Genomic DNA, 12,733 nt, shown 5'->3' with positions numbered 1-12,733 from the left:
CCCCCGCCCCCGCTGTGCCATTCTTCAAAAGCAGTTTTAACATGTACAGGACTTCCAGAGAAGAATGTAATGAGTATTGGACTCTGCCAGAATGCATGTGGCACACTCAGGAGTGTGAAAGTTTAGTGTTTCTGCATGCCGGCAGAAACAGTGGTGTTTAACTTTGAAAACATGTGTCACCAGTGGGAGGCAGGTGTTGGAGATGTGTCTTTGTCATGCCCACGTTCAGAATCCACAATCAACTCTGACTAGCTATGTTCCAGGCAGGGTGATTTAAATTTTAAAAAATAATTGATTTTTATCCACCCAGGCCCAGTACAAACTTGTATAACGCCCCCCCCCCCCGCCAACACCACAATCCCCTCGTCCCATGGGCCATAAAAAAAGGTTATGAAATCGCTGTTATATATTCTGCGTTTCTGAACAATGCCTGTATTTGCTACTTTTGTTTAATAATAATACCTATCCCGAGAGTCTTTCAAGTTTGCTAACTATTTTGTAACTTTTTGGTTACTAAAAGGGATTATCCTGTCAGTGTCCTTAAAAAAAATTAATGGACCAACATGGCTGCAAATATTAGGCCAATTAAAGATTTCCCCCCCCCTGACCTTTTTCAATGCAAAATCATGACCTTGCCCCCAACCCCAGTCAATTTCTCTTGGATAGACAAAATGGCTCGGTGGCTTCACCATTCTTTCCCTCATTGTGGAATTTCTGCAACTTTTGATGAGTGCTGGCTTGCTGAATCTCTCTTCAGCAACTGCAGTGGTCACTGGCAGCATGCAAAGAATCCATAGGGCTATTCCCGCTTCACTGGAAATCAGTTGACACAGACTCAGTCTCCACACTAAAAACATTTCCATCTTCATTTTGTTCATCTACTTCCCTAGGTACTGTATTGTTGCCTGACTTCAGATAGGCCTTGTCTGATTTGGAAAACAAAACAGAAGGATAGATTGGTTTCCTTTAGCTTCTTTTGGTTCCCTTTCTTTTACCTCCTTACATTTCTGACTTCCTGATTTGTATTTATAGCCGCCACCAGACATGGCAGCATGGAGCGTGCATCTGATGGTGATTGAATCGGACACTTACATATATTTTTGGGCCTGCTAATCCTACCAGAAACAGCAACAGCACTTACTCCTGCTGATTTATGATACTTTGCTTTGCCCTTCCCAGCAGCTGCTCCTCCCTCCTGCCTTTGCAAAAGGAACTCTGGGACTGGTAGTTCTTGGTATGGTAGACCCAGGAGGGCCAAGTGGTTCAGAATGTTGCTTGAGATTGATGCTCTAACACGGCTTCTGATCGGTAGGGTTGCCAGGTCCCTCTTTGCCACCGGCGGGAGGTTTTTGGGGCGGAGCCTGAGGAGGGCGGAGTTTGGAGAGGGGAGGGACTTCGATGCCATAGAGTCCAATTGCCAAAGTGGCCATTTTCTCTAGGTGTTCTGATCTCTGTTGGCTGGAGATCAGTTGTAACAGCTGGAGATCTTCTGCCACCACCTGTGGGGAACCCAGGAACTTTATGAAGTTACACTAGCCTCTTGAAGGCAGAAGGAATTTATTACTACCCATGGGGAGTTTGTGGAATGATATTATGTAACATAAAGAACTTATACCGACTGGAGAAATAAGGTGTCAGAGGAGGAACTGAAGGAGAACAGAAATGGCCGTCTTCTTTTTCTGCCTGACATCTGTGAAAAGAACATATAAAAGATTAGTCCCGTCAAGACATAATATTAATAATAAGAACTATAAGGAATGAAAATTGTGATACTTACCTGTTACATGTATATTGTATACCTGCTTGGATAAGAGAATTGGTTGCACTGGTTGGTGTATATGATTATGGTCCACATTGGTTTGTTTTTCTTTGTTGTATATTTTAGAATAGGAATTGTTATTATGAATTTTTGTCATTGAAATTTTGCATTGGAGATATTGGAATCTGTGGTTATTTGATTGCAGCCACCTGCAACCCTACTGATCGGCTGCGGCAAATCTCACAAGAACTGGACAATAGATACAAGGCAACAAGATTCTAGAAATCTCTTCAGGCATGGGCTTAATTTTTTCCTCATGCTAATGAGGATTGCAGCCTGGGTTGGGCCCGACTGGACCTCTGGGTCCCCAGTAAAGTGTTCCCCTCCTCCCATCCCATGCTTGGGCCTAAAGGCTTCCTCTTGCAAAATTGGCTCGATATGTTCGCTTCCACCAGTGGAGATCACACTTAGGGCCAAACTAGATGTGATGGCATCCTTGTGGGCGTCACAAGGACACTGCCGCCACCATTTTAAAGGGATTTTAAAAATTCTGCAATGGCCCAATCCTAATCGGGCCCACAATATGCTGGACTGAGGCACTCTTGATTCCCATCCCCATGCCTTATCAGGTGCCGAAATGGCTGCACGTGCATGAGCCGTGATTGTTTTGGTACTTGAAAAGGCACTTGGGAGGAACGATTGCCATGTTGCGGGCCGGACAGGATCAGGCCCTCATGGCATTTTTAAATCACATGAAAATAGCAGCAGCGTCCTTGTGGCTGTCATAAGTATGTCATCCTGTCTAGTTTGGCCCACACTTATTGTTTCTTTCTTTCTTTCTTTTGTACCCTGCCTTTCTCCCCAGTGGGGACCCAAAGTGGCTTACATTGTTCTCCTTGCCTCCATTTTATCCTCACAACAACCCTGTGAGGTAGGTTAGGCCGAGACTGGCCCAAGGTTACCCAGTGAACTTCCATGACACGAGTGGGGATTCAAACCCAGGTCTCCCAGATACTAGTTCGACACTCTTTACCACTACACCACACATTATTGCCAGTGGTTTAAGTGTTGCCCATAAAGAATGAATGTCTGCTCTTCAGCTAAATACGCTGCTTGGCAGAGAAGCCCTAAGTCAAGATTTGCTTGCACCAGTCGCTAGTCATAACTGCTAATGTTACCACCTGCTGGCAAGTCTGACTTTGCCTACATATAATTGACAAGACCAAGCTGAATGCCAGAGATGTTTTAAGAGCCCCATATAGCTTCCCAAAGCACAAATGCTCAGCTCTGGGGACAAATGAACTAATTTTGTTCCAATTTATTCTGAGTGTCTTGTAGAAGAGTTTTCCGTTTCCCCTTTTTCACTCTGACAGACTATTGTATAGAAACGTGCCTTGTTTGTGAAGGATCCTTACGTGTAGAATTAGGCATTCAAAAGCTGTGGAGCATCAGGAAGTATGATTCATTCAGTAAACAGTAGAATCTTGCAAGAAGGCCAAAATCCCAATGTTACATTTCTGTGATAGATCTGAAGCATCTGTTTTCTGGTTCTCTACTCGCTCTCCAGCTCCCAACATATACATGATAGCTCTTGGAGTCAGATGCAGTTACATGAATTGCTCTTGGTGCAAAATATCTGTTTTGCCACTGCTCTTCCCTTTGTGGAGAGAGAGACAGAGAGAGAGAGAGAGAGACTTTTCCAATACTGAATAATACTTAAGACTCTGGAAAACTCTGGCACTCTCTCCCCAGGGAGACTATTCTGTCTGCTTCTGTTGCCATCTTCTGCCAGCTAGTGAAGACTTAAAATTTTTTGTCTGGCATTCCTTCAGTGATCCCTCCTTCCTGCCTTATGTTGTACTTGTTTTTATGTTTTTGTATGGTTATTTGCACCTGCTTTTAATTGTTTTAGTGATTGGTTTTGTTTGGTTTATATGGTTTAAGACAATTGTATTATGTATGTTTTTAATCTCTGAGCTGCTCTGACGGCCCTGATGAGGGCAGAAAGGTGGGGTTTAAATGTTGTCAATAAATAAAAGAATAAATACATTTAGAGCCAGTCTAAGTGTGATGAGGGTGACCCATCTAGTAAACCTGTGCCTGCTTCTATTTGCCCAAAAAAAGTGTCTAATTTTCCCAATAAAATCTTCATGGGTTTGATGGGAGCTGAATCCTTGCCCAGTGTAGCTTGCTATGCTGTATTGTTTGAAGCATGTTTCTTGCTGGGCTGGGCAGGGGAGAGAAGTGTTTCAAGTGGCCAAGTACAGCAAGGTAAGGTTGGGAGGGTTTATCTTCCCAACTGCCCCCATGGCTTTTATTGGGGGGAAAGGTCCCCACTTTCTACTTTATGAAAAACAACATCGATACTCAGGTAAACTGTGTGTGGGGGTGAGAGTTGCATGGTATTTTGCTAGTCAAAAGTTTTGTCTTGATGGTTGATGGTCCCAGGCGACAATCTACAATTTAAAGATTTATAATACAGCATTCTTATTGAAGGAAAGCAGCTCTGGATCTGGTTAGTACATGGATAGGAAACTATTTGGGGACCATATATAACCAAATTTTAGACCATAGTAATCCCCCTTATTCCCTCATGTCATTGCAATAGACAACAGTATATAGCTGTGGGAGGGGCTGTGGCTCAGTGGTAGAGCCTCTTCTTGGCATGCAGAAGGTCCCAGGTTCAATCTCCGGCATCTCCAGTTAAAGGGACTAGTCAAGTAGGTGATGTGAAAAGACCTCAGCCTGAGGTCCTGGAGAGCCATTGCCGGTCTGAGTAGACAATACTGACTTTGATGGACCGAGGGTCTGATTCAGTATAAGACAGCTTCATGTGTGTTCATAGATACTATAATATCACATAAAAACTTCTTTAGAGTAGCAACTTCAAAAGCTTGGGACAAATTCAGAAAAACTTTCAAGTCACAGAATATAATCATAAACTCCCTGGGAAACGTCCGTTCAAGTTGCTACATTTGTACCCTGCTGTTCTCCACAATGGGGACCCAAAGCAGCTTACAACATTATCTTCCATTTTATCTTCACAACATTCCTGTGATGTACGTTAGGCTGAGAATGTGTGACAGGCCCAATACACCCACCACGATTCTGTGGCAGAATGGGGATTTGAAGCTGGGCCTCCCAGCTCCTAGTCTGAAACTCTAACCTCTAAATCACTCTGGCTTTCATGGGGTGGCTACTGTTGAACAGTAGCAAGCAGTCAGGCTAGGGTTGCCAACCTCCAGGTAGTACCTGGAGATCTCCTGCTATTGCAACTGATCTCCATCTGATAGAGATCAGTTCGCCTGGAGAAAATGGCCGCTTTGGCAATTGAACTCTATGGCATTGAAGTCCCTCCCCTGCCCAAACCCTGCCCTCCTCAGGCTCCGCCCCAAAAACCTCCCGCTGGTGGTGAAGTGGGACTTGGCAACCCTAAGCCAGGCCCAGGTGTGTCATGGAATTTGCATGGTATCAAGTCACTTTATAGTTTCTGCCTGGCCTTGTCCTGACTCTCTTTCAATGGCCAAAACAGCTCTGGATAGGGCCTCTTCACCGCTTTTTAATGATTTTCAGATTTTAGATTTTTCTGCAAATCAGGGGCTTTTCTCAGATATGTAACAATCTGTCTGTTCACTGGTCCAATCTCTGGATTTAAGCATCCACAGCTTTAGCCACGATGAGAATTAGATACGCTGATTTTAATGTCTGTTCAGGGAGCTGAACCAAACCCTTCCCTGCCTTACCTCACCCAAACTTTCCCCCCAGTTTGGCTACAATACTGAAAGTGAGTTGGGATAGGGAGAAGGGAAGTGCCTGGAGCAAGGGACTGTGAAGAGGCAAGGGGATCCTCAGCCATTTGTCCCTTTTTTGTTGTTGTTGTTAAAATTAAGTTCCCTCTTCCTGCTTTATACATCTGGCTTAATTTTGAGAATTACCAACGTGCCCAAGGTGACGTAACTAGTTAGTGACTGAGTCAGGGGTGTAATTCGTCTCCCAGATGAAAGATCTGATCTTGGTATCCTGCACAACATGCCATTTGAGAACACAAGATGTAAGGTTGTTTTTACTTCTGGTCCATGGCACTGCTTACCAGGTTCTGAGTCATAAAGTCCTTCTGAATTCCTAATACCTTGGAAGAAGGGGGGGGAAACCCACCTCGTTTTAACTACCGGAGAAAACACTTTCATTTTGTTTTCCCAGAGAAAATGTTTATAGAAAGGGAGTGATGCTGTTGATTTCCATGTTTTAACTCTAGCACAGTACGTAAGCCTTCCCGCCCTTCATGCAACTATAGATGAAATATTTCCAAAAACTTTGAAGCTATGGTGGGAAAGGTTTTCACGTTTTTTGGGGAGAAATAAGACGGACTTTAGAAGAAGAAGAAGAGTAGGTTTTTATACCCTGCTTTTCTCTACCTTAAGGAGTCTCAAAGTGGCTTACAATCACAATCCCTTCCTCTCCCCACAACAGGCAGCTTGTGAGGTAGATGGGGCTGAGAGAGTTCTGAGAGAACTGTGACTGGCCTAAGGTTACCCAGCAGGATTCATGTGGAGGAGTGGGGAGATAAACCCAGTTCTCCAGATTAGAATCCGCCGCTCTTAACCACTACACCACACCGGCTATCAAACCTAAACTACGTTACTGTTTTAACAACATTAAATGCATTGTGTAACTTAGCATATAAAATTGTATGAATTGGCATGTTTATGGAATTTAAAACTATAAATGCTCTAGCTTTTTGCAAGCAAAATTACAAATATACCCAATACTAGAGAGTTGTAAATTGCTGCACCCCGTGCTATAATCTTAGCACATTTCACTCATTCCAGAAGGGGGAAAATATTTCAGAGGATTTTTTTTAGTGCTCCCCCTGAATTTTCCAATTTTCTACTAGAAAAATTGAAAACAAAGTCCTCAGACTTTTTCAAGCTATACATGTTGAGTAAGTAGAACTTGTCTTAAAAAACATTTACTGACTTTAAAAGAAAAATATTTTGTGTGCGGGTGGGAAGTCCTCAGCCTTTTGTTCTATATGCATTTTAAATAAAAGTTTATCTTTAAAAGCATTTCATTTCTTTCAAAGAAAAAACATATTTCATAGGAGGAGTTTTGATGCTCTCCACAATATTTCAATTTTACCATCGGAAAAATTCAAAGAAGTTGGGGGGGGGGATTTCTCCCCAACTTTTTCTTCTCTTTTTTTCTGGTCCATCACATCCTTGCGTATGGCAAAGCTACTCTTGGTGTGAAGAGGCTGTGCCTTTGTTCACCTTGTGTGGACAGGGCTGTTGATCATGACCTCATTAGAAGAACTCTGTCTCCTGTGTGCCCGTGCATGTGCGCGCACATTCCTCTGATGAAGAAGCAAGCCTAAAGCTAAAGGCCTTTCTCTGTGGACATTCACCTTCAGAGGTGAGGTGGGCAGCCTCATCTCTGGACTTCTCCCTAGGTTCAGCTGGCGCCTAATCTAGTTTTACATATGAGGTGAACACATTTCTTCTTTAGCAGTAGAAAAGAGCAAGAGTCCAGTAGCACCTTAAAGACTAACAAAATTTCTGGCAGGGTATGAGCTTTCATGAGTCACAGCTCACTTCTTCAGAGCTGTAGCTCACGAAAGCTCATACTCTGCCAGAAATTTTGTTAGTCTTTAAGGTGCTACTGGACTCTTGCTCTTTTCTACTGCTATTGACAGACTAACACAACTGCCCATCATGACATTTCAGTGTGGTGTAGTGGTTAAGAGTGGTGGTTTGGTGCGGTGGACTCTGATCTGGAGAACAGTGTTTGAATTCTGTCTCCTCTACATGAGCGGTGGAGGCTAATCTGGTGAACTGTATTTGTTTCCCCACTCCTACACACGAAGCCAGCTGGGTGACCTTGGTCTAGTCACTCTCAGCCCCACCTACCTCACAAGGTGTCTGTTGTGGGGAGGGGAAAGGAAGGTGATTGTAAGCCAGTTTGAGTCTCCCTTTAGTGGTAGAAAAGTTGGCATATAAAAACCAACTCTTCTTCTTCCTCTTCCTCTTCCATACTTTTAGTTGATTGTATTAATGTTTCCATTCATCCCACTGACTTGTTTTTAGGACACTTGTTTTCATGATTTTACAGTGTTTAGCTGTCGGCATTTAATGTTTCTATGCTGCTTTTGAAATTAATGTTTTATTGTAGGTGTTCTGTATCTGCTGAACAAGATTTTTAGAAGCCACCTCAAGTTAAGGGGAGAATTTCAGCAGTTGTTCCTCACCACCGAACTGTGAAAGGAGGACCTCAGTTTCCTCAAATTCTCCCTTTTAGACACGGCTACTCTTCCTTACATGCAGAGGCTTGCTCCATAACAAAGTGTAAAGTGGCGACAGGAATTTCCACTCGAGGTGCCAGAGAGAAAAGATAGAACCTCAGGGAAGAAGAAACCCTCAGATGTAGAACAAGACCCCAACATTTGTTCAGGCGCACTGCTAAAATTACTATGGCTTGTAATGTCAGGAAGCAAATGACGGTTTTTTTAGTAGGTGGGCTAATAGTTTTCATAACACAAATAATGAAGATTAAAAAATAGGTCAAGCAGTTTTAAACCTGGCTTGTGAACGAGGAGAATGAATGTATTTTTCCAACTTGCTGCTTAAAAAAACAACTCCAAGCTATTTATACTTTTGTTATTCCTGGCTCAAAGTTAAGAAATGGGCAATGTTTAAAGTTACATACATTTTCAGATAGTGAGACTTGGCTTGCTTATAACATTCAGTGTTGCCCAAGAATGTAGCCTGTATTTCTGATTTAGTTTATAAAAACAAAAGAACATGGATTAATCATAGTTCAGGAAGAAAGCACATTCTTAAAGTAAAAGGCATATCCACATGGGTCCCTAGTGTTGCCGGAGCCAAAAACAACATTTTAGGATTTAAGTTTGGGGCAACTTTCAGAGTTATGTAGCGCACATAAATGCGTTGAACACCCTCTTTCCCAGGGGAGAGAATGTCTACTAGTGGGTTTTCTGATTTCAGCAAGCGGCTAATAAAAGTGAAGGAAAAGTAACTTTTTCCTTCTGCAGTGTTGATCTGAGAGGCACTGTGTAGTTTATGTATGTATTCCGATACAGACATCCTGTTGCAATAGAGATGGAAACAGCAGGCTTGGAGGGGGAAACAAAAGAAGTATTTTAACATATTCTCCTAGTCCAGATACTTAATGCATAATAATTATAGGGAAAAAATATATATGCATGCTCACTAATCTAGCATATTTGTTAAGTGAAATATGTGCTTTGGTTTTTGTCCACAATGGTTTGGTTCTCCCTAAAGTTGTATTGCACTGACCTGGCTGGCCCAGGCTAGCCTGATCTTGTCAGATCTCAGAAGCTAAGCAGGGTCAGCCCTGGTTAGTATTTGGATGGGAGACCACCAAGGAATACCAGGGTTGCTGTGCAGAGGAAGGCACTGGCAAACCACCTCTGTTAGTCTCTTGCCATGAAAACCCCAAAAGGGGTTGCCATAAGTCGGCTGCGACTTGACGGCACTTTACACACACCCACAAAGTTATATTACACCGTTCAGAATACCTTACATATATTGACTAGAATAGGCTTGCAATAGGCCCTTAATTCTTCTTTTTTGACAGTCATATGTGGGAAAGAAAGAAGAAAGTGATGTAACGGTTTCTTCTGTGCTCAGGCAAAGCAGGGCTGAAGATCTTTCTCGCTTCCTGTCTACCTCTCATCTGAGCAAAAGATTATAGGATGGGCATTACATTATTATTGGTTTTGCTCCTATATTCCATATATATTCTGAGAATAGGTGAAGGAAGAGGTATAAGGGGCAGAGAATAGCAGACGTATTAAATATCGTTCACTGATGTGTCTGTTCTTGGAAAAGAAGGGTAATGTGGGGCATACCCTAAATCTCTAAGGTCACAACTGCTGTGATACATAAGAAACAAGGAATAGAACAGGAAAGATTCTCCCGCTCCCATTCTTAGCAACACTGCACCCTGGTGGTCCTCAAATGCCACCTTCGTTTACTAGCCAGCCATTACCTGTGGCTGCCACAAACCTTTTCCTATCTATGCATGCATAGGGCTTAGAAGAGAGGTAAGAATTCTCATTTGCATGGGCTTGGAGAAGGTAAGAAAGAGGGATCTTCAAGCAAGAAAAAGACTCCTGTTACCTACCTACCATTTCAGTTGCCTGAGAACTTGGGTTGACGGATCTTTATGCGGTGCAGAGGGAGGAAAAGAGGAGTTGCCACTTGAGCACAGAGACAGTATTGGTGATCAGGTTTATGAACTTTGACTGCATCTATATTTTAGTTAGATTGTTGCCTGTTACCAAAGTCTAAACACTAAATAATTAAAGAAAACCTGGAAGCTAGTCAACAGCAAGTGGTCTGTTTTGACAACGTCCCTTAGTCCAGGTTGTGGCGGAAGGTGCTGTCAAGTCACAGCTGAATTATGGCGACCCCGTAGGGTTTTCAAGGCAAGAGATGTTTGGAGGTGGTTTGCCGTTGCCTGCCTCCATGTGGGCTGAGAGAGTTCTGAGAGAACTGCCAAGGTCACCTAGCAGCTTCATGTGGAGGAGTGGAGAATCGAACCTGCTTCTCTAGATTAGAGACATTCGCTCTTAACCACCACACCATGCTGGCTCTCTGCTAATGCCGGTTATTGGGACATTTATTCTCTAAGTGGAGGTTGTGTATTGATAGAGGAAAAGCATTTAGCTAATTTTTATGTTATATCCACAAATACGAATGGGGAGGTTCAGTACCTTTAAATGTCCTTCGTAGCAGGAAGCTACGTTGGATCTGTACATACCATGGATCTCTGCTTATCTTCATGGTGTGCTGGGGAATCATGGAACTTTCTGTGTTTTTCTTCATCATTTGTTTAAGATATTTATAACCCACCCTCTTCAGAATTTGCAAGAGGCAGTTAACACAGAATACCGTTTAATTTTTTTTAAAAATGACTAAAATAATGCATAAACTAAAACATCAATAATAAAACCCATCATCAGCATTTTGAAGTGGACTCACCAAACAGAAACATTTTGGCTTGGTGCCTAGAAACTGGTAGTATAGACATTAGCTAGGTTTCAAGGAGGGAGGGCATATCATCACCCATCTCACTTACCTGGGTGGGATGCCAGGAGGTATGAGGTAAATGGTTAAATTGTGGAACTCCCTGCCCCAGGACATGGTGATGGCTGCCAAACTGGAAGGCTTTAAGAGGGGAGTGAACATATTCATGGATAATAGGGCTATCCATAGCTACTCGTCAAAATGAATACTAGTCATGATGCATACCTATTCTCTCTAGTATCAGAGGAGCATGCCTATTATATTAGGTGCTGTGGAACACAGGCAGGATGCTGCTGCAGTCATCTTGTTTGTGGGCTTCCTAGAGGCCCCAGGTTGGCCACTGTGTGTACTGACTGCTGGACTTGATGGGCCTTGATCTGATCCAGCATGGCTTTTCTTATGTTCATATGATCTGAACTGGCAGTCTGGACAGTACAGGAGGTGGTGATTCTTCTGGTACCCCAGTCCCAAGCCATTTAGGGCCTTAAGGGTAAGTACCAGCACTTTGAATTGTTCCTAGTAATTGATAAGCAGCCAGTTCTGATCTTTCAGCATGGGGTGGTACTTGAACCACAGCATTAGTGTTACATCGCTTTACCTTTTTTGTTTTGAGATGAGTGATTAGGGCTAAAGATTAGGGCTATAGTTAGGTCCAAATGTACAACATTAATTCGTTGACAAAGATTAACACTGTACAGCATCTAAAATCATTTCCACGTCTGCAGTATAGAGCAAAGGTATATATCCCATTATTTCAAAGTTGTGAGTCCATAAGGTTCTGAACAAGGCCTGGAGGAGATGAACCTGTGGCACAGGTCCAGTAGATCATATGCAGAGAGCCAGCGTGGTGTAGTGGTTAAGAGCGGTGGACTCTAATGTGGAGAACCAGGTCTGATTCCCCACTCCTCCACATGAAGCTAGCTGGGTGACCTTGGGCTAGTCACAGCTCTCTGAACTCTCTCAGTCTCACCTACCTCACAAGGTGTCTGCTGTGGGGAGAGGAAGGGAAGGAGATTGTAAGCCAGTTTGATTCTCCTTAAAAGGTAGAGAAAGCTGGCATATAAAAACTCTTCAGATAGCTTGGGCAGGGCATAACCTGAGCCATCTCAGAAGATCAACTGAAGTAGCTTCAACAATTATCTGAGCTGAACAGAGCACCTATGTATCAAGAGTCGTATTCATGCTTAAGCCCCAAGATACAAAGCATTTAAAGCAGGAGTGTCAAACATACCGCTCGGGGGCCAGATCCGGCCCCTTGAGAGCTCTTATCCGGCCCACGAGGCAGCCGCCCCCCCAGGCCCAATCTGGGCTGGTGAGCCTGCTGCTAGTTCGCCAGCCAAGGCAGCTCCCTGCTCCCAATCTGGACTGACAAGGCCTGGCCCGGCCTGACCAAGTGACATTTATGTCATATCCGGCCCTCATAACAAATGAGTTCGACACCCCTGATTTAAAGGATGAGTGTCCTGGCTTGGATACTAGCACCTTGGTGCTACTGTTTGGCTTCTAACTCATCCTCCATCTTCTCTGCCTGGAACTTAAAGAGGGAAGTGTGGAGCGCAGCTGGGGGCTTTCTGGGGCTGTAGATTCTGGTTCTTCGTTTGAAGAGTCTGAACCCCAGGCTCAGAGGAACAATCGAGTGTTGAATCCTCTGCACGCCACACAGAGTGCTGTTCCTCAAACTAAGCCTCAGGTTAGTTGGGGGCTTGTGGAATCCCTGGGTCAGAGTCGCACCGAAACACATTTCTGTGAAGGTCTTTTGCGTCAGGACTGCTTTCTGAGGCATGTGGAGGCCTGGGACATGACGGCACAATGAGAATTTGAGACTAAACAAAATGTGGCTGATGTTCAGGATAGAAGCCGCAATCTCCCGAACTGTAGCTTAGTGATAGGTTTGGTTTACATCTGG

General features: G+C 43.6%; 1 protein-coding gene across 1 annotated transcript in view; it reads left to right on the top strand.

Annotated features, from left to right (window-relative positions):
• LOC130485221 (cyclic AMP-dependent transcription factor ATF-7) overlaps positions 1 to 12,733 on the top strand; it is a 137,015-nt gene that overhangs the window by 88,719 nt on the left and 35,563 nt on the right. The window lies entirely within an intron of this gene.

This window comes from Euleptes europaea, chromosome 1 (genome assembly GCF_029931775.1).
Source record: "Euleptes europaea isolate rEulEur1 chromosome 1, rEulEur1.hap1, whole genome shotgun sequence".
In the NCBI taxonomy this organism is placed as follows: Eukaryota; Metazoa; Chordata; class Lepidosauria; order Squamata; family Sphaerodactylidae; genus Euleptes; species Euleptes europaea.
Note: the sequence above shows the minus strand (reverse complement) of the source record. Positions and strands in the feature narration are given on the sequence as shown.